Below are 20440 nucleotides of genomic sequence, written 5' to 3' on the forward strand. Positions count from 1 at the left end.
GGGCTCTGCAGGAAATTGAACAAAGCCCTGTCCTGACTCAGGCAAATGTTTTATTATGGGGGCCGTAAAAGTGGCTTCCTCCTGGAAGGAAAGGGGAGGAGCACTGCCTGTGAGAGCAAGCTGGCTTGGCAGAACTGGAAAAACCAGAAATTCAACCTTGTGCTGGGGGGAAACCACACCCCTTTGGGGCCAGAACATAACTCTAAAAAGATGGATCATTCATAGAGCGGACTTGTGAAAATTATTTAAATGATACCATAATTCTTGTGATTTTTCTGCCCACATTTTAAGAGGTTTTTAGAACCGGTGGTATGATCTGGGGGCAAACTAGCAGTTAAGAGGGTATTACTTAAAATGTATGCATGTTAAAAATCTGACACTTCATCACTTAATGTCCATACTCCTTGCGCACATGTGTGTAAATTTGGGGTAATGTCCGATATTACGAAACCAGTTAAAAAGTGCAAATGTTGCCATTTCTGAATGCAAGCTCCCAGGAAGAGCAGATTTGGACAGGGTATACCTCCTGTGATATGTGATGGGTGCATGTAATTTTAAACAAATGTGTACCTGTGCAAATATGTCTTTTGGGTCAAAATATAGATTGTGTGCAATTTGACAGGGGGGGTTCTCTGTATCATAAACAGACCTCATCATGATGACACTTCATTTCATTCCCCCAATCAAGGGGAAGAGGATGAAGTGGCCAATGACAAGTGGAGAGGGGTAGGGCCTAGGAAGATAGCCTCTCCACCCATTTTCAAAACACATAAAAGCAGACAGTCAGGACAGATAGGGACATTCAATTCCATCTGCTGCGGGACGCTCTGCCGAGAAAATCCATACTTTACCTCCATCAACCTCCAGAGAGCCAACATAGAGACTTCAATCTATCCACCTTCAGAGACCAAGACTTTACTTCAGAATTTGTAGCAGAGAGGTCAACTACAAGCTAAATCCCTCTTTAGCAGGCCTCAAATCATTGCCACTATTCACAGCCAGGCGAGTTGTTTGAATTCTTTGCAAGAACCCTTGCCATTTGCCAGAGAGCAGTGTTGTATCCAGAGAGAGACCAGCTGAACCGGAGACCGCTGTATCCAGACCCACAGACCTGATCAGAACCAGAGACCCAGACCAGACCAGCAGAGTAGAGCTGACCCAGACGCTGTGCGCAGAGACCGTCCGTGGCGAGTGAAGAAAACCTGACCAGATCCGTGGCGAGGCCCATTCTATTTCTAAATATATTGTGAGTACCTAGCAGAACTGTGCAGAACCAATCTCTTAGTTAAAATAATCTAATCCAAGCTATTTTAATCTAAGCAGAACTGCCTCCTAACTGCCACCTGTCATTTGCAAAGCTGTCACCTGTCATTTTCTAGTTGCTAGCTGTACTTGTCACTTTGAATTTTTAAAATTTCAAATCTGAAAAACGACCTTTACCATATCGCTCATATCTCCGTGACCGTTTGTCTTAGAGACTTGCAGTAACTTTCCTCTGAAAGCTGGGAATCGTGGCTTTTCAACGAACCTAGACCCGCATTCCTACTCCCGATGCTTTTGCCGCAATCGCGAAAAACGCACTCGCGAATTTGCCGCGATTTGCAAATTTCTCCACGTGTGAAAACAGCAGCTTCCTTGCTTTCCTTGCTAAAAATTCGTTTGCCTCTTAAGAACCATCCCTGAATCATTGCTAGAGTGAGCCTGGACTAATATTAACTAGATACCACTCACCCTGAACCTCTAGAGGGAATTAAAAGCATTTTAGCATATTTTTCACTTCATTGCCAGCACATATAAAAGCATTTTGGGCCTGTGTTTCAAACTTCTGTAGTCTAAGCTTGCTGGGGTGAACTGAATTACATTTGATTGCATTTCTGAGAACTGTGTGCTTTCCTTCCATTTCCTTGCATTGCATAAAGGGGGGAGGGGATTGCCAGAGAAAAGTGATTACATTGTTTTGTTGAAATCATATTGAGTATTTTCGGTATTGCATTTTCATTCAACATTGCATCCATCTGAACTTATATAAAGCATTCTCTACCACCTTATTCTTCTGTTCCTATTCACAAGTGTGCTAGTGCCAGACTATCCATTATTGATTACTGCTCAGATTAAGTGTGATATCCAATTTTTAATTTATAATAAAGTGTGATATATATATATATATATATATATATATATATTGTTTAAATTCTCAAATAAACCTTTTAACTTGCAAAACAGAACTACTTCTTGGCTCAGTGGTGTCAGGGGGATTCCAAGAGAGGGGTGTTATATAGGGGTAGTCATCCAGAACGCATGAACTGGACATAAAGATATATCAATAAGGGTTTCCATTCAGTATCCCAGACTAGGCATTGACTTAGCTGTAGTATTGAATTGAATCCTCTTACAAATTGGGGGCTCGAGCGGGACGTTTGGGTTAGATCTACCATTTGTGCAGATTAATACAGCGTGCCAGCTGACCAGATACACATATCCGGTCGGATCACCACGCTGTGTTACGCTGTAAAGCACTCCTCAAAGGAACGCTCTAAGGAAAAGGTCTGTTTTGCAAAAATAAAATACAAACTTCTGTAAGTCAGGAAGGAACTCAAATCTCTAGAATGACGACCTTAGTAGACATGGAAATAGCCAGAGAGCACTTCTTACATAAGGTATTTGTGAGAGGTGAGTGGACTCATCAGGACCAGACGGTCTGGTTGCAAGCAATCGCACCCCAGATCACGGAAACAGGGTCAGATACATGGAGAGACCAGGGTCCCTTACATGTGGCCCTGAGTGAACTATATATGTCCTCTAAGGCCAAGGATGAGCACAACAAGATTGCCAGGGTAGCGGCATATTTATGTTTACATATGGGAGCCATGCAGGACAAATGTGCTGAAGGCCAAGATCTGGCGAGTAGGCAACTGCTGGCATTACAGAAGGCCCAATCTGATCTGGACTCTTCTGAGCAGAGGCTGCAGAGGAGCCAGGAGTCAGAAAAAGATAGTAGGCAGTATATCATTAAAATAAAAGAGGACATGGATATACTGCAACAGGAAAAGGCTGACCAGGATATTAGATTTCTGGCCCTGCAGAAGGAGCACCAAGACAGTTTGGACTCCTTACTGCAGAGCCAGAAAAAGCTGGAGCAACAATTAGACTTTAACAGGGCATGCACGGAGCAGGTAGCCACCCTGCAAAGTCATCTAGATAGAGTGAAGGCAGAGAGCAACAAGCTGATTTTGAAAGACCTGGATACCCAGGCAGAGTTTGATGAAGAACGCCAGAAAGCTGGTGCCTTTCAAAGGCAGAGGGATGACCTGGCGGCACAAATGCAGGCTCTTAGTCAGGAAAGAGACACCTTAGGCCAGGAAGTCTGCCATTTAAAAAGAAAAACAGAAGAAAATCACTTGGCCCTCCAGGGGCTGGGTGACCTCCAAAAAGAACACCAGAACTTGTTAGAACACACCAGGAGGGTGGAGGATGCTCTGGCAAGAAAGGAGCAGGCCAATAGGGACACAGCTCAGGAGGTAACCCTCCTGCAGCAAAGACTGGCCCAGTGCTCCAGGACCAATCAGGAGGCACAGAGAGAGAATGAGGCTCTCTGCCAGCACAATGATAGACTCCAACAACAGGTAGCGATGCAGGAGAGACTGATAGAGTCTAGTAAGGCCTTAACTGAGGAACTGAAGGCGCAGGCTCTTGCATTGCAACAGGGAGCAGGGGCGGATAGAGATGAGGTTCGCTGGGAAAGAGAAACTCCTGAGCATAACCCCAGGAGCCCTAGTACCCGAGGCCTTTATCTCTCTCAGTCCCTGGACTCTGCCACCCCCATGTCCCCTGGCGCACATGAGCACAGGGCCACAGGGATGGCAGATTACTATCCAGCCAGAAGCATGGGGCTCATAGGCCAGTACCACCCAGGAATGGAGGGGCGGGCATCCGGGTATGGGCACCCAAGCACAGTGCAATTTGATGGGGAACCCCAGGAGAGTAGGCCCATTAAGGGCATCCTGAAAACCTCTGCCCAGTTAGGTCAGTGGGGGGGTACCCATCAAATCCTGGCAGCAAGGAGGGATCTGAAGACTCCTCTGAGTGGTACAGGACACAGGAGACCAGGTCCCCACATTCTGCCAGCCATTCCCAGGCTCGCAGAATCCGGGAAAACCTGGAAGAACAGACGGGAACCTCTGGGAGCAGTGCCTCTGAGTCAGAAGATGAATGGACCAGGGTTACCCGGACCAAAAGGGCCAATAAGACAAAAAGGGCCTTGCTTAAGGACCCCTTAAAGCAGATTAAGGCAATCAGGAGCGTCATCACGCCTTATCATAAGAACGCCAAGTACTCTGTTTGGGAACACTTGGAGCTCTATGAGCAAATGATGGAGACTTTTCATTTGAAGGACAGCCAAAGCTGTAATCAATATGTAAAGTGGACCTTCTCCCCGGAATACTCCAGTTTCTTTGCGGGGCTGGAGGACCAAAATCATTTAAGATGGTCCATCTATAAGGCGGCCATCTTGAAACATTTTTCTACTCATAGAAATCCTCAAGAGGCTCGCAAGGCAGCCTACAATTTACAATGTGGGGAGGATCAGGCCCCACAAGAATTTGTGCAGGAGTTGAAGCGTGCTTTTGCACAGACCACAAGAAGGGTGCGCACGGATAGCAGAGAATTTATTAATACGTTTTTCCATGCCTTGCCCAAATACATAATGACCCAGCTCGTGAGGGATTTTCACGAGAAAAGATCTTTAGACTGGGTCATTGAACAGGCGACCCGGATCTATGAGGTGCAGAAGCCAATAGAAAATAAAAATTATGCGCCAAAAAACCCCAAAGCCAACAACACCCCTGCTGCTGCCAAGGTGGCAGAGGTAAAGGTCACCCCCGTTTTAGAGTTGGACATGGGGGGGCCTAAAAACCTACCTGCACCTACTAATCCTAAGCCCAGAAATCCCTTGGGCCAGTCACAGACAGCGAGTCGAGGAGGTAGTCCCACAAATGGGGTCCCTCGCTCTCCTGACTATGTAAGTCCTCGCTACAAGGGAAACAGCCCAATCCTGGGTTATGTGTGGACTCCTCCAGCCCAAGGGGGGGGATCCAGCCAAGCACCTAACCCAGGGAACTTCCCTCCTAACTTCCCACCGGAGGGCAGAAATTCACCAAATCTTGGGCAGAACTTTTTCCCCAGGTATCCACCCAACTTCCAGCCCCAAAATCCTCCACCCTTCTTTCCCCAATTCCCTGAGCCCAGACAACTGAATCCGGGAGAGGGGAGGCCAGGGGTGGAGGGGTATCCAAATCTTACCAACCAGGGGTACTACCAAAGAAGGGATAGCTACCCTTCCCGGGATCAGCCCAGGGGAGAAAACAGGGCCCCGTATCAGCCTGAGCGGGTTTCCCAGTTAGAGCGCCAGGTTCAAAACATGGCGCGGGATCTGGGTCACATACTGAGGGCTCAGCAGAACCCTCAGATCGGCATGCCGGCGCAGAACGCACCCAACTCTGGACCTGGTGCCCCAGAACAATGACGGGGGCAGCACCCCGATAACTCACCGGTTCCCAGGGAGGAGGCACAAAGGGAAGGGGGGTGTAAAGCCTTGGAGGAAGCTTCCTTCCTCACTTGTAAACAGCCCCTGGAAACCCAGGAACCGGAAACAAAATCTCTTGCCCCTGAAAGTCTGCCTCCTAAGGAGCAGAGGGGGGGTAGGAGAAACAAAAGACCCAAACAGACTCAGTTTGAGGAGGAGGTACAGATCTTCCAATTTGATGGAGAGGGATCCTCAGAAGATCTTGGGAAAAGGATCTTCTCCTTCAGAGATGGGGGAACTCCTCCCTAGGAAAAATGGGCCCCAAGGGATTCCAATCCAGACTGGGGAGATATGGAGACTGAGCTACCGCCGCCCATCATCTCATCCCAGAACCCACAATACCTAAATCCCCTGGTTCAAACCCATCCTGATGACTGCCTCCAAAAAGGGGGGGGCGGCCCAGAACCGGACCCAGGGGAACCCACAATGGCTCTGATCTCCAGTTGCCAACTTTTTCTTTCAGATTCCCAAGGCTCTCCACAGAATTCTGCCCAAATCTCTTCGCTAGCGATGTCAAAAACCAGAAAGTTAGCCCACCAGTTGTCCAAAAATGTGCATTATCTGTGCCCCCTTGAGGAGAAGGAGGGAAGATACTATGCCCCGGTACAAGTACAGGGGCAGGGTACAATTTTGGCACTGGTGGACACTGGATCTCAAGCTACCCTTCTGTCCAGAAGGGCCTTTGACGAACTGAATGCAGGAAGGGGAGAGAATTACCAAATTCCTCTCACCTCTCTTCCTGGACAACTGCAGAACTTTGACGGGAAGGAAATTCCCGCTGAGGGGACTGCAGACTTGGACATTAAGATCGGGCGACACAAGGTGAAACACCCGGTCATAGTAGTGACTCCAGAGGGCACCCCTTGTTTACTGGGGAATGACCTCCTGAGGAGGTTGTCACCCTTAATAGATTGCGTAAACAAGGTCCTCTGGACCCAGACTAGCCGACCAATAAAATTAAAACAGAGTGTCAACCATGTTAGTTTAAACGGCACTTGCCACATGGTTGAACACAAATCTGACCAAGTAGAATTTCACTTCCAGAATAGCCAAATTCCATACGTGACAGTAATAGCAGTAGGACAACAGACTGGTAATGGAGGGTCCTCTCTATTTCTGAAAATCAACCTTCCTTCCAGTCTAAGGTGGTATTCCACACTGGAAGGAAACACCCTGAAATTCTTTACTAATCCACAATCAGAAACTCCCACTCCTATAGTCCAGAAAGATGTGAAATCAGCTCAGAGCCTGGCTGATATTCAGCAAATTGGAGTGCAGTTGTTCATCCCTGTCCAATTAAATGATGGGAAGGACTCTGTTCTCGCTCGAGTGTGTGTGAACAACGGTAAGAGCTTCATCAGCGAAGCCATGTTCCGCCAACTCCCAAAAGATCCAGCCATTCCCACATTGAAACTGATAGACAAATGGGAAATGGACCTGGAAGCACCTAATTCCAAACATCTCCTGCCAAGCAGGTGTATGCTCAAAATCTCCATTGGCAACAAGAGCATAGTCCATAATTGTTGGGTCGTGCGAGACGTCCCTGCCGCCTTTTACTTAGGCAGTGACATTCTCAATCGCTTTGCCATTAGTTTGGACCTAATAAACTTCAAAGCTTGGTCCCGATTAGCGGATAATCCCAGGGGCTTTGATGATCCAGAAAAAGCATTTAGGTCAGCTCAATTGCTACCTTATGCAGTTGAAATTCAGATCAAAGAGGAAGTCACCATCCCAGAAAGGACCCGACAATTCTCCCTGGAAGTGAAAGTTAAAAGAGGACAACATTTGAAAAACCCTGATGCTTACATACATCTAAACGCTTCTCTCCAACAGCAAGGGTTGGGGGTAAACCCAACTCCATTAGGCAACATAGAACATGACACCATTCCAATAGAGGTGGATAACAGAGACTTAAAGAGTATTACTCTAGCCGCAGGCACCATTATTGGAATGGCGGTTGATGACCGACATTTTTCCATAGATTGAGGTAATGAACTGTTAGGGCCAATCCCCAAGGACTGCTTTGACAGTGACAGTGATGACAATACAACACCAGACAGGATTTTTACCCGGCATGGGGGGAACTTCCTGGTGCACACTTCTTGCTCTTATGGTAAGGAAGATGTGACTTGTGACTTCAGGAGGGATGAGGTGATTTTCCAGGTCCATGAGGGCTGCCTTTCCCACCTGAAGCCTCCAGTCCAAATCAGCACTCTGACCAGGGACTTCTCCACCCAGCTGGAGGAGGCCGCGGAGATAGCCAAACCAGAAGTCTTTCCAGGCTTCAGGCAGATGGTGGAAGAGAGAGTCAACCTAGCTGATGCCTGTGTGGCTCTGGAACAAAAGCAAAAGTTGAAACAAGTTTTCTTGGATTTCCAAGATCTCTTTGCGGTAGACTCATATGACTGTGGTCGCACTGACATCCACACAACAACAATCCCCACGGACCCTGGCATGACTCCTGTGTTTGTGAAGCAATATCGCTTGCCTCTCGCATCAATGGAGTCCCTTACTGAAATAATTAAGAACCTTGAGTCCCGGGGAATAATCCGTCCAGTCCACAGCACCTTCAATAATCCGGTGCTGGGAATATTGAAGCCAAACGGCCAGTGGAGACTGCGCTGACCTTAGGGAGCTCAACAAACGGGTCCATACTTCCCGATGGCCTCTGCCCTACATTGACCAAGGGCTGGCCCAGATCCAGGGGTCACAGGTATTCACTGCAATAGACCTGACCAATGGATACTGGACCGTGCCTGTCAGTAGGGAGGACCAATACAAACTGGCTTTTACCTTTGGGGGCCAGCAGTACACATGGACCCGGACTCCCTTCGGATACCTTAACTCCGGTAATGAGTTCAATATTTTCCTACATAAGGCCATGCCCGACCTGGGTGCGAGGGGTAACCTGGCTTATGTAGATGATGTCCTCATCAAAAGTTCATCTGTGGAGGAACACATAGCGGAGATCCGTTATGTTCTGACCCAGTTGAGGGCCGCCGGAGCAAAACTTTCCTTTCAGAAAGCACAGTGGTGTAGAACCCGCGTTAATTTCTTGTGGCATGAGATTACTCCTCAGGGTCTCTGTCCCCAGGAAAAGAAAGTGGAAGCACTTCAGAAACTGAAAGACCCCGCAACTCTGCGGGAACTAAGGAGCCTCCTTGGACTGACTAATTACAGCAGAAAGTTCATTGAGGGCTACACAGAGATCACCAGACCCCTGATTCATCTCCTGAAGGGGGGGGTCAAGTGGGAATGGGGTCCAGAACAATCCGAGGCAGTAAGACAACTCAAAAGAAGCCTCTCACAAGCGCCTTGCCTAGCTTACCCTGTCAGAAACAAGGAGTTCTTCCTGGAGACGGGGTTCTCTAATACGTGCTTGAAGGCAGTTTTATACCAAAAGCATGACAAGGTCAATAAAGTAATCTCCTATGCGAGCAAAACTTTATCCTCTGTGGAGGAAAAATTCAACGACTGTGAGAAGGCACTCCTGGCGACGGTGTGGGCATTGAAGAATTACCGCCCGTTTATCCAGGGGGAACACATCATAGTGGAGACTCCACACCAGCCTCTGCAATATCTCCAAAGTGACAGAATCCGGGCCGGAAACGTGAGTAATTCCCGAATTACTTCCTGGATTCTGTCAATGCAAGGCTTTCCTGTGGAGGTCAGATATGGCCAAAACAAGAAGAGTCCCCTCGCGCAAGGTCTGGCTGACTTGCATGATTGTGCCAGAGAAAACTGTCTCGAGGACGAAAGTCTAAAAATCAAGGACAACACGGAGGCATACCTTAATTCCCCACACAAAGTCTTTGAAGAAGACAAGTGTGAGGGAATGCCCACTGTCTATGTGGATGGATGCTCTTACCATGTTGACAACAACGGGGAGAAAGAACTGGTGGCCGGCGTAGGGAATCCATGGGTGAATGAGTCCCCAGAACCCTCCGCTGGATACAAAATTGGTCCCCGAAGTAGTCAGGTGGCAGAATTGATGGTTGTGCATCAGGCCATCCTCACTGCTGTCCAGCATCAACTCCACGAACTGGTCATAATCACAGATTCGGATTATGTACGGAACGGGTTCGTGGAACACCTGGTTAATTGGAAAACCAGAGGCATGTTATGTGCTAACAACAAACCCTTGAAACATGGGAAGTTGATCCAAAACATTGATGATCTGGTCACATCGAATGGGATGACCATCTACTGGAAAAAGATCAAGGGTCATTCCAAAGTAGAGGGACCAGACAAAACTGGAAATGACTTAGCTGATCCGCTGGCCAAAACCGGGGCCATCCAAGGGGATCTGATTGAGATTGAGTCCCTATTGGGGGAAATCCAGGTCACTGCTATCACTAGGTCCCAGACAAATGCTCACAACGACCTTTCAATTGCACAATGGAGTAAGGAGACCCCTGATGCTGATTTGATTACCGCTCAGAAGGGGGATCCAATAATTGGAAAATTTTACCAGCACCTTGAGGACCCTGAGAACTTTCCCCTGACGGATACCGATTACATTGGGAAAGAGGACCTAAGAGTGTTGATGAAATGTCCAAAAATGTTCCGAATCCAAGACGGTTTGTTGGTAAGGAAATCCAAAGCTGGCCACGATCAGTGGGTGGTTCCTACCTCATTCCGAAGCCTGATGTTAAGTCACGCCCATGATGCGGCCACCGCCGGTCATAGGGGGTTTCACACAACATTGGAAATCTTAAGAGAGGTTGCATACTGGCCACACATGGGGCAGGACCTCGACCAATACTTGAAGGGGTGTCTTGTGTGTGCACAATTTCAGCCAACATCCCTCACACACCGTGCACCCCTCCAAAAGAGGGGGATGACACTGCCATGGTCAGATTTACAAATCGACTTTGTAGGCCCCGTGATTCGCTCTGCTAGGGGGAATAAGTACATGTTGACTGTGACATGCTTGTTTACCAAGTGGGTGGAATGTCTCCCAGTCCCAAATTGCAAGGCAGAAACCGCAGCTGCCCTGATGATTAACCACATCTTTTCCCGTTTTGTTCTACTTCAAAGGATTTGAGTCACACAGGGGTATCCACTTCACCAGTGAAGTAATGACAAAGATGTGGGAGATACTGGGGGTCAAAAGGAAGTTACATATTGCTTACAGGCCAGCTTCTTCTGGGGCAGTAGAGAGATATAACCGAACCACTGTGAGCATATTAAAGAAGTTTGTGGCAGATTCTGGGCCAAGTTGGGATATCCGATTACCTCTGGTCCTAATGGCCACCAGATCTACCCCTTCATCTGCAACCAAAATGTCACCATTTGAGTTGATGAACGGGCGCAAGATGGTGCTTCCTCAGCATTTGCTCTACAGGACCCAAGAGCAGACACTGATAAATGCCTCCACAACTCATGAGTATGTGGAGAATTTAAGGAAACACCTTCAACATGCTTTTGCCTATGCTCAGCGGAATCTAGAAAGATCAGCTGATAGCATGAAGACCCACTATGACCTGAAAACTTCCAGGAAGGAATATCAGGTGGGGGACCGGGTCTATCTATACAATTTCCAAAGGAACCAGGCCAAACAGCGAAAATTTTTGCCTACATGGAAGGGACCCTTTGAGATTATAGACAAAATCTCCCCTGTGGCCTACAAGATCCGCATCCCCAAAGGCGGTTTGGCAGATGGGGAAGACAAGTGGGTCCACATTAACCAGTTGAAGTGTTGCCATCCCAGGCACACTCTGCAACAACTGGAGGAATCCTCTGGAATCCTAGAGGGTACTGTCTCAGATTAATTCAGTTCTAACTTAAAATATCCTACATATCGCCTATCAAATTCTGAGTTTCTCAATGTGGGTGTTTTGGTTTTTGAATGCAACAAGAAATGTGCATGTTCATATGTTTTGACTATAAATATATATGCCACCCCACTATATCAATAGTGGGGGAAAAATGTCTATGAATAGGTATTGCCGCTCTTCCTTTGTCGTCCTAGGAGAAGGAAAACCTGCAGGCTGGCCAAGGAGGACGATCCGGAGACCGGGAGCAGAGACGCAAGGGGCCCGGGGTACCGCCCAATATTCCCATCAGGACCGGCGAGGAGAACCGATCGATCAGTACCGGATGGAGGAAAAGATGCTGAACTGTGCCATCTATTGGAAGAAGATGAGGAAACATCCCAGGTTTTGCGAGTCCCATCAGTGAAACAGAATGGCCATCGCAAGAGGGGGGCTTGTGGGATGTTTTTACCCATGCATCCGAGCCCTACCTCAAAACTGTGCAGTACTGACATGGAAAACATCATGATGGCCAGAGCTTCCCAGAAAATGCACAGGGAAATGCATGAAGAATAGGCTGCCGCTCATTTTTGCCGATGTTATGGGCACAGAAGGGCACTGCCTAAAACCACCATTGGACTACCCACACAGTAATAATAATAATAATAATAATAATAATAATTTGGCATTTATATAGCGCTACGAACCCTTAGGTATCTGAGCGCTGCTTATTATTACCCACGGTGTGTGGTGCTCATTTATCGACCTCGGAAGGATGAAACGCTGAGTTTGGCGCTGCCGGGATTCGAACCTGCGTTCGCAGGCTCTGCACTGATGTCAAAGCGAGGGCTCTACTCGCTGTGCCACTTGACTGGCAGTAGTCTGAATCCATTGGGAATGGCAATGCTGATTGCCAAAAGCAACCTAGAATTGTGGGGAATTCATTTTCTTAAATCCCAAAAATGGGTGCATTACCAGTACTCACCACTATCAGAAAGCCGGCATTTTAAAACAACACCAGACTTTTTTTTTTTTGTGTAAAACTGAATAAATGAACCCAAAGCAGGCCAAAGAAAGACTTACTGAGAGGTGGATACAATCTAAAGTTATATTCTGAAGTGACTTGAAGGTTTATAACAAGACTGGCTAGGCTGTGGATTTCAGCAGTTTAAGTAAATTTGGACTGAAAGACACTAAAAATCTAAATGTTTAAAAGAAATGAGTGACCTACTTTTGAGTGTCACATAGGTTGCAATTGTTTAAATGTCATAGTTTTAAACTTAGAATCAGCATTCTAGCTGCATATGTAAAAATGGTTAATTTTATTTGAATGCAGAAAACTGGGTAACTAAAAGTGACATTAGCTGGGGCCTGGCTTAAGGAACTGAATTCTGCCCACCAGCTACCCCCGACAGGAGATGAGACTTGCACAACAGCTGTGTTCCCAGGCCTAGCTGCCTTTTGCTGCTCCCACCAAAAGGGATATGACACTTCTCTGATTGAATTACCTGGGCTCTGCAGGAAATTGAACAAAGCCCTGTCCTGACTCAGGCAAATGTTTTATTATGGGGGCCGTAAAAGTGGCTTCCTCCTGGAAGGAAAGGGGAGGAGCACTGCCTGTGAGAGCAAGCTGGCTTGGCAGAACTGGAAAAACCAGAAATTCAACCTTGTGCTGGGGGGAAACCACACCCCTTTGGGGCCAGAACATAACTCTAAAAAGATGGATCATTCATAGAGCGGACTTGTGAAAATTATTTAAATGATACCATAATTCTTGTTATTTTTCTGCCCACATTTTAAGAGGTTTTTAGAACCGGTGGTATGATCTGGGGGCAAACTAGCAGTTAAGAGGGTATTACTTAAAATGTATGCATGTTAAAAATCTGACACTTCATCACTTAATGTCCATACTCCTTGCGCACATGTGTGTAAATTTGGGGTAATGTCCGATATTACGAAACCAGTTAAAAAGTGCAAATGTTGCCATTTCTGAATGCAAGCTCCCAGGAAGAGCAGATTTGGACAGGGTATACCTCCTGTGATATGTGATGGGTGCATGTAATTTTAAACAAATGTGTACCTGTGCAAATATGTCTTTTGGGTCAAAATATAGATTGTGTGCAATTTGACAGGGGGGGGTTCTCTGTATCATAAACAGACCTCATCATGATGACACTTCATTTCATTCCCCCAATCAAGGGGAAGAGGATGAAGTGGCCAACGACAAGTGGAGAGGGGTAGGGCCTAGGAAGCTAGCCTCTCCACCCATGTTCAAAACACATAAAAGCAGACAGTCAGGACAGATAGGGACATTCAATTCCATATGCTGCGGGACGCTCTGCCGGGAAAATCCATACTTTACCTCCATCAACCTCCAGAGAGCCAACATAGAGACTTCAATCTATCCACCTTCAGAGACCAAGACTTTACTTCAGAATTTGTAGCAGAGAGGTCAACTACAAGCTAAATCCCTCTTTAGCAGGCCTCAAATCATTGCCACTATTCACAGCCAGGCGAGTTGTTTGAATTCTTTGCAAGAACCCTTGCCATTTGCCAGAGAGCAGTGTTGTATCCAGAGAGAGACCAGCTGAACCGGAGACCGCTGTATCTGGACCCACAGACCTGATCAGAACCAGAGACCCAGACCAGACCAGCAGAGTAGAGCTGACGCAGACGCTGTGCGCAGAGACCGTCTGTGGCGAGTGAAGAAAACCTGACCAGATCCGTGGCGAGGCCCATTCTATTTCTAAATATATTGTGAGTACCTAGCAGAACTGTGCAGAACCAATCTCTTAGTTAAAATAATCTAATCCAAGCTATTTTAATCTAAGCAGAACTGCCTCCTAACTGCCACCTGTCATTTGCAAAGCTGTCACCTGTCATTTTCTAGTTGCTAGCTGTACTTGTCACTTTGAATTTTTAAAATTTCAAATCTGAAAAACGACCTTTACCATATCGCTCATATCTCCGTGACCGTTTGTCTTAGAGACTTGCAGTAACTTTCCTCTGAAAGCTGGGAATCATGGCTTTTCAACGAACCTAGAACCACATTCCTACTCCCGATGCTTTTGCCGCAATCGCGAAAAACGCACTCGCGAATTTGCCACGATTTGCAAATTTCTCCACGTGTGAAAACAGCAGCTTCCTTGCTTTCCTTGCTAAAAATTCGTTTGCCTCTTAAGAACCATCCCTGAATCATTGCTAGAGTGAGCCTGGACTAATATTAACTAGATACCACTCACCCTGAACCTCTAGAGGGAATTAAAAGCATTTTAGCATATTTTTCACTTCATTGCCAGCACATATAAAAGCATTTTGGGCCTGTGTTTCAAACTTCTGTAGTCTAAGCTTGCTGGGGTGAACTGAATTACATTTGATTGCATTTCTGAGAACTGTGTGCTTTCCTTCCATTTCCTTGCATTGCATAAAGGGGGGAGGGGATTGCCAGAGAAAAGTGATTACATTGTTTTGTTGAAATCATATTGAGTATTTTCGGTATTGCATTTTCATTCAACATTGCATCCATCTGAACTTATATAAAGCATTCTCTACCACCTTATTCTTCTGTTCCTATTCACAAGTGTGCTAGTGCCAGACTATCCATTATTGATTACTGCTCAGATTAAGTGTGATATCCAATTTTTAATTTATAATAAAGTGTGATATATATATGTATATTGTTTAAATTCTCAAATAAACCTTTTAACTTGCAAAACAGAACTACTTCTTGGCTCAGTGGTGTCAGGGGGATTCCAAGAGAGGGGTGTTATATAGGGGTAGTCATCCAGAACGCATGAACTGGACATAAAGATATATCAATAAGGGTTTCCATTCAGTATACCAGACTAGGCATTGACTTAGCTGTAATATTGAATTGAATCCTCTTACAAATTGGGGGCTCGAGCGGGACGTTTGGGTTAGATCTACCATTTGTGCAGATTAATACAGCGTGCCAGCTGACCAGATACACATATCCGGTCGGATCACCACGGTGTGTTACGCTGTAAAGCACTCCTCAAAGGAACGCTCTAAGGAAAAGGTCTGTTTTGCAAAAATAAAATACAAACTTCTGTAAGTCAGGAAGGAACTCAAATCTCTAGAATGACGACCTTAGTAGACATGAAAATAGCCAGAGAGCACTTCTTACATAAGTTATTTGTGAGAGGTGAGTGGATTCATCAGGACCAGACGGTCTGGTTGCAAGCAATCGCACCCCAGATCACGGAAACAGGGTCAGATACATGGAGAGACCAGGGTCCCTTACATGTGGCCCTGAGTGAACTATATATGTCCTCTAAGGCCAAGGATGAGCACAACAAGATTGCCAGGGTAGCGGCATATTTATATTTACATATGGGAGCCATGCAGGACAAATGTGCTGAAGGCCAAGATCTGGCGAGTAGGCAACTGCTGGCATTACAGAAGGCCCAATCTGATCTGGACTCTTCTGAGCAGAGGCTGCAGAGGAGCCAGGAGTCAGAAAATGATAGTAGGCAGTATATCATTAAAATAAAAGAGGACATGGATATACTGCAACAGGAAAAGGCTGACCAGGATACTAGATTTCTGGCCCTGCAGAAGGAGCACCAAGACAGTTTGGACTCCTTACTGCAGAGCCAGAAAAAGCTGGAGCAACAATTAGACTTTAACAGGGCATGCACGGAGCAGGTAGCCACCCTGCAAAGTCATCTAGATAGAGTGAAGGCAGAGAGCAACAAGCTGATTTTGAAAGACCTGGATACCCAGGCAGAGTTTGATGAAGAACGCCAGAAAGCTGGTGCCTTTCAAAGGCAGAGGGACGACCTGGCGGCACAAATGCAGGCTCTTAGTCAGGAAAGAGACACCTTAGGCCAGGAAGTCTGCCATTTAAAAAGAAAAACAGAAGAAAATCACTTGGCCCTCCAGGGGCTGGGTGACCTCCAAAAAGAACACCAGAACTTGTTAGAACACACCAGGAGGGTGGAGGATGCTCTGGCAAGAAAGGAGCAGGCCAATAGGGACACAGCTCAGGAGGTAACCCTCCTGCAGCAAAGACTGGCCCAGTGCTCCAGGACCAATCAGGAGGCACAGAGAGAGAATGAGGCTCTCTGCCAGCACAATGATAGACTCCAACAACAGGTAGCGATGCAGGAGAGACTGATAGAGTCTAGTAAGGCCTTAACTGAGGAACTGAAGGCGCAGGCTCTTGCATTGCAACAGGGAGCAGGGGCGGATAGAGATGAGGTTCGCTGGAAAGAGAAACTCCTGAGCATAACCCCAGCAGCCCTAGTACCAGAGGTCTTTATCTCTCTCAGTCCCTGGACTCTGCCACCCCCATGTCCCCTGGCGCACATGAGCACAGGGCCACAGGGATGGCAGATTACTATCCAGCCAGAAGCATGGGGCTCATAGGCCAGTACCACCCAGGAATGGAGGGGCGGGCATCCGGGTATGGGCACCCAAGCACAGTGCAATTTGATGGGGAACCCCAGGAGAGTAGGCCCATTAAGGGCATCCTGAAAACCTCTGCCAAGTTAGGTCAGTGGGGGGGGGGTACCCATCAAATCATGGCAGCAAGGAGGGATCTGAAGACTCCTCTGAGCGGTACAGGACACAGGAGACCAGGTCCCCACATTCTGCCAGCCATTCCCAGGCTCGCAGAATCCGGGAAAACCTGGAAGAACAGACGGGAACCTTTGGGAGCAGTGCCTCTGAGTCAGAACATGAATGGACCAGGGTTACCCGGACCAAAAGGGCCAATAAGACAAAAAGTACCTTGCTTAAGGACCCCTTAAAGCAGATTAAGGCAATCAGGAGCGTCATCACGCCTTATCATAAGAACGCCAAGTACTCTGTTTGGGAACACTTGGAGCTCTATGAGCAAATGATGGAGACTTTTCATTTGAAGGACAGCCAAAGCTGTATTCAATATGTAAAGTGGACCTTCTCCCCGGAATACTCCAGTTTCTTTGCGGGGCTGGAGGACCAAAATCATTTAAGATGGTCCACCTATAAGGCGGCCATCTTGAAACATTTTTCTACTCATAGAAATCCTCAAGAGGCTCGCAAGGCAGCCTACAATTTACAATGTGGGGAGGATCAGGCCCCACAAGAATTTGTGCAGGAGTTAAAGCGTGCTTTTGCACAGACCACAAGAAGGGTGCGCACGGATAGCAGAGAATTTATTAATACGTTTTTCCATGCCTTGCCCAAATACATAATGACCCAGCTCGTGAGGGATTTTCACGAGAAAAGATCTTTAGACTGGGTCATTGAACAGGCGACCCGGATCTATGAGGTGCAGAAGCCAATAGAAAATAAAAATAATGCGCCCAAAAACCCCAAAGCCAACAACACCCCTGCTGCTGCCAAGGTGGCAGAGGTAAAGGTCACCCCCGTTTTAGAGTTGGAGATGGGGGGGCCTAAAAACCTACCCGCACCTAATAATCCTAAGCCCAGAAATCCCTTGGGCCAGTCCCAGACAGCGAGTTGCGGAGGTAGTCCCACAAATGGGGTCCCTCGCTCTCCTGACTATGTAAGTCCTCGCTACAAGGGAAACAGCCCAATCCTGGGTTATGTGTGGACTCCTCCAGCCCAAGGGGGGGGATCCAGCCAAGCACCTAACCCAGGGAACTTCCCTCCTAACTTCCCACCGGAGGGCAGAAATTCTCCAAATCTTGGGCAGAACTTTTTCCCCAGGTATCCACCCAACTTCCAGCCCCAAAATCCTCCACCCTTCTTTCCCCAATTCCCTGAGCCCAGACAACCGAATCCGGGAGAGGGGAGGCCAAGGGTGGAGGGGTATCCAAATCTTCCCAACCAGGGGTACTACCAAAGAAGGGATAGCTACCCTTCCCGGGATCAGCCCAGGGGAGAAAACAGGGCCCCGTATCAGCCTGAGCGGGTTTCCCAGTTAGAGCGCCAGGTTCAAAACATGGCGCGGGATCTGGGTCACATACTGAGGGCTCAGCAGAACCCTCAGATCGGCATGCCGGCACAGAACGCACCCAACTCTGGACCTGGTGCCCCAGAACAATGACGGGGGCAGCACCTCGATAACTCACCGGTTCCCAGGGAGGAGGCACAAAGGGAAGGGGGGTGTAAAGCCTTGGAGGAAGCTTCCTTCCTCACTTGTAAACAGCCCCTGGAAACCCAGGAACCGGAAACAAAATCTCTTGCCCCTGAAAGTCTGCCTCCTAAGGAGCAGAGGGGGGGTAGGAGAAACAAAAGACCCAAACAGACTCAGTTTGAGGAGGAGGTACAGATCTTCCAATTTGAGGGAGAGGGATCCTCAGAAGATCCTGGGAAAAGGATCTTCTCCTTCAGAGATGGGGGAACTCCTCCCAAGGAAAAATGGGCCCCAAGGGATTCCAATCCAGACTGGGGAGATATGGAGACTGAGCTACCGCCGCCGATCATCTCATCCCAGAACCCACAATACCAAAATCCCCTGGTTCAAACCCATCCTGATGACTGCCTCCAAAAAGGGGGGGGCAGCCCAGAACCGGACCCAGGGGAACCCACAATGGCTCTGATCTCCAGTTGCCAACTTTTTCTTTCAGATTCCCAAGGCTCTCCACAGAATTCTGCCCAAATCTCTTCGCTAGCGATGTCCAAAACCAGAAAGTTAGCCCACCAGTTGTCCAAAAATGTGCATTATCTGTGCCCCCTTGAGGAGAAGGAGGGAATATGCTATGCCCCGGTACAAGTACAGGGGCAGGGTACAATTTTGGCACTGGTGGACACTGGATCTCAAGCTACCCTTCTGTCCAGAAGGGCCTTTGATGAACTGAATGCAGGAAGGGGAGAGAATTACCAAATTCCTCTCACCTCTCTTCCTGGACAACTGCAGAACTTTGACGGGAAGGAAATTCCCGTTGAGAGGACTGCAGACTTGGACATTAAGATCGGGCGACACAAGGTGAAACACCCGGTCATAGTAGTGACTCCAGAGGGCACCCCTTGTTTACTGGGGAATGACCTCCTGAGGAGGTTGTCACCCTTAATAGATTGCGTAAACAAGGTCCTCTGGACCCAGACTAGCCGACCAATAAAATTAAAACAGAGTGTCAACCACGTTAGTTTAAACGGCACCTGCCACATGGTTGAACAAAAATCTGACCAAGTAGAATTTCACTTCCAGAATAGCCAAATTCCAGACGTGACAGTAATAGCAGTAGGACAACAGACTGGTAATGGAGGGTCCTCTCTATTTCTGAAAATCAACCTTCCTTCCAGTCTAAGGTGGTATTCTACACTGGAAGGAAACAACCTGAAATTCTTTACTAATCCACAATCAGAAACTCCCACTCCTATAGTCCAGAAAGATGTGAAATCAGCTCAGAGCCTGGCTGATATTCAGCAAATTGGAGAGCAGTTGTTCATCCCTGTCCAATTAAATGATGGGAAGGACTCTGTTCTCGCTCGAGTGTGTGTGAACAATGGTAAGAGCTTCATCAGCGAAGCCATGTTCCGCCAACTCCCAAAAGATCCAGCCATTCCCACATTGAAACTGATAGACAAATGGGAAATGGACCTGGAAGCACCTAATTCCAAACATCTCCTGCCAAGCAGGTGTATGCTCAAAATCTCCATTGGCAACAAGAGCATAGTCCATAATTGTTGGGTCGTGCGAGACGTCCCTGCCGCCTTTTACTTAGGCAGTGACATTCTCAATCGCTTTGCCATTAGTTTGGACCTAATAAACTTCAAAGCTTGGTCCCGATTAGCGGATAATCCCAGGGGCTTTGATGATCCAGAAAAAGCATTTAGGTCAGCTCAATTGCTACCTTATGCAGTTGAAATTCAGATCAAAGAGGAAGTCACCATCCCAGAAAGGACCCGACAATTCTCCCTGGAAGTGAAAGTTAAAAGAGGACAACATTTGAAAAACCCTGATGCTTACATACATCTAAACGCTTCTCTCCAACAGCAAGGGTTGGGGGTAAACCCAACTCCATTAGTCAACATAGAACATGACACCATTCCAATAGAGGTGGATAACAGCGACTTAAAGAGTATTACTCTAGCCGCAGGCACCATTATTGGAATGGCGGTTGATGACCGACATTTTTCCATAGATTTAGGTAATGAACTGTTAGGGCCAATCCCCAAGGACTGCTTT

The sequence above is a fragment of the Ambystoma mexicanum genome, chromosome 4p, assembly GCF_040938575.1.
Source record: "Ambystoma mexicanum isolate Mex_15411 chromosome 4p, UKY_AmexF1_1, whole genome shotgun sequence".
Classification (NCBI taxonomy): domain Eukaryota; kingdom Metazoa; phylum Chordata; class Amphibia; order Caudata; family Ambystomatidae; genus Ambystoma; species Ambystoma mexicanum.